Source organism: Pinus tabuliformis, chromosome 1_1 (genome assembly GCF_031772625.1).
Source record: "Pinus tabuliformis cultivar Carrire ecotype Pingquan chromosome 1_1, CPIR1, whole genome shotgun sequence".
Classification (NCBI taxonomy): Eukaryota; Viridiplantae; Streptophyta; class Pinopsida; order Pinales; family Pinaceae; genus Pinus; species Pinus tabuliformis.
In genome coordinates this window covers 296,599,502-296,602,170 of record NC_142297.1, presented here as the reverse complement: position 1 = coordinate 296,602,170, position 2,669 = coordinate 296,599,502, and the positions used below count along the sequence as shown (strand labels likewise).

At 44.9% G+C, this 2,669-nt stretch overlaps 1 pseudogene; it reads right to left on the bottom strand.

The window, feature by feature from the left end:
- Positions 1-1,397: 1,397 nt before the first annotated feature.
- Positions 1,398-2,161, bottom strand: LOC149212723 (spermidine synthase 2 pseudogene; annotated as a pseudogene).
- Positions 2,162-2,669: the final 508 nt, after the last annotated feature.

Below are 2,669 nucleotides of genomic sequence, written 5' to 3'. Positions count from 1 at the left end.
CAAAGTTGTTCTCTTCCTTGAATGAAGAATGCAGCTGCTGGTAGGTTTCTTTCCTCAGCAACAGAAACCCTCTCGCGGCGCGATTTCCCATCAACTGATTTGCGCTGGCTACTTCTTCAGTCTCGTCCTCAGCCCTCTTAATCCTTCTTTTCTTCATAATCTTGAAAGCATCCAATCGAGGCTCTGGCACTGGTTCCTTCATGTCCCTTGATCCAGAATTAGCAGACTCCTCAGCTCCATCCTTTGACTTTCGAGTATTCACTCCTCTTGCCAGCATGACCAGACAGATCGCCATGTCTTCTTCTTCAGAAACAGAATTCTCTGCGCCCTGAAAATGAGCAGCCGACGAGACTCGATACCTAGACCTCTTGGATCTCTTTCCCTTCATCAACCTTGAATCTCCACTCGGGTATCCAGGCATGTCGGTCTCGGCCTCACTGTCAGTACTATCCTGAAGACCACCATCAGCAAGCCCTTCCTCTTCCTCCTCTTCTTCTTCAGAATACTCCCAGTCATCTCGGTTGGCTTTCCATGAGAAGAACTCCTTTCTCAGAAAACTAGATGGATTAGCGTCGCGGGTCTCAAACGCACGACAAATCAAGCTCCGCTTCTATCCATCAAGCCGTGAATCCTCCTCATCCTCGATGTCAGGCCTTCGGATCTCTTCAGCACGAGATCTCTTCCTTTGTGGCTCCAGATTTTTCCCATTTCTCTCAGCAGCGGCGGCGACAGTGGCCACAGGGCCATGAATTCTCAATGGGGATTGCTCCATCACCGACCTGTCCATCGGGAACATTATTCACAGAATTGAAGGGAGTGACCGAAGAATCCTCAAAACTTCCAGTGCCATCAATCCCCACCGGATTCACTGACACGCCGCATCCCCCTCTGGATTGGTAGGCACAGGAGATGAAGGGGAAACTCACACAGGGATTGCGATCGCAACTTAGGCTGCTGCTTCAATCACCACGATGGGATCCACGTCCAGCACCAACATACGATCCATGAGCAACAGATCCGAACAATTACGGAACTCACACACTACGCCACCTCAATCCAACAACAACCCACGATGAATGCCACAAACCCGCAGCAGATCCACCATGGTCTTCAGCGATTTACCAGTAGATCTTCGATGTTGTTCTAATGGCTTATCTGCTCCACAACATCTGGAAAACCACCCACGATTTCTGCAACTGGAACTCACCTGCCCGACTTCCACTGCTACGTATACCAGCGCCTCTTCTTTTGTCAATTCAGCGCTGATAGCCCTTGATGTTGAAAATCGTTGTAACTAGAGGGAGATCAATGTTATAGGTAACCCTTGGAAGACGCTTTTGAAATCACTTGATCACATGCCACAGTCTCCAGCACGTTTTAAGATTTCTGATAGCTGTTCCTGAATTAAAATTATTCATAAATAACAAGCATTTGCCATTTTACAAGTAAAACTAATCAAATAGAACAGTAATGCAACACGTTGTTCCGATGGAACAATGAGCTCACAAATACTTCAAACTTAAGATAATGGTGGTTGAACATTGGAACCTATCGCCCTTATAGCAAATGCTGGCAAACAAAATGATGCTGTATGCATCTCTGAATTATAGAACTTTAAGGGACGCTTTGACTCAACATTAGATTCTTGCTTTTTGATAGGGTTAATGGGACGTTGGAAGTCTACAACTGGTCCCTCAGTTGAACACAACATAAAACCAATTACCCCGCTTGGATACGTGGGAACAGTTGTCCATGCATAATTAACTGAGCCTTTGAAAGTTTGGCGGCAAGCTGAAACAATATATTCAATGATGGGCATATGCAACTAAATACTTTATGCCTGGGTACACACTACACCTCCTGGTCGCAAAGCTCTTGCCAGCAATTCAAAAAATGGCTTTTTAAATAGTTCCTCTGCAAGACCTATTGGGTCTGACGAATCTACAATAACAACATCATACAGGCCTTCTGGAGACTCCCTTAAGAATGCAACTCCATCACCAGCATTAACCCTCAGACGAGGATCATCAAAGCCCACGGAAATTTCGGGGAAATATTGCTTGGATACATCTATGACCATTCCATCAATTTCACAAATATCAATCTGCTCAACCGACATATGTCGAGAAACCTCACGAACCCCACCATCACCTTGAGGCATAAAACTCGACCAGAACGCAGAATCTCGAGCTCCCACTGCTGCAGATCCACTCAGATTTCGACTTCCACGCCACCTTGAATCTTATCAAACTCCACGGGTCAACCTCCATATGGAGCAGCGCGATTTTTCCCTTCAAATCCACGCTTATGGCCCGTGCTGATAAAAGGGCACTGCTCAACACTACTCGATGGACAAACAATCTTAAATCTAATATAAATAATTTATTTTCCCATGCCCAAGAAGGGCCAAACCCAGGAGGGGCCAAGCCCTCACAGGCTCTGGTACCAAGATAAAATTAGACACTCAATAATATATTCTATTAATATTGAATAAGGAAATTACACACATATTTATACAATCAATAGTCTCAAGATAGGAATGCCATCTTAGACGTACAATAGTGTGGTTGAGAGATTCTCTCAACCACACACTGAACTAGGAGAAACTAAATTCCTATTACATAGGAACAAACTCCTCAAATAGAAAAGTACAACCATAGACAAGTAGG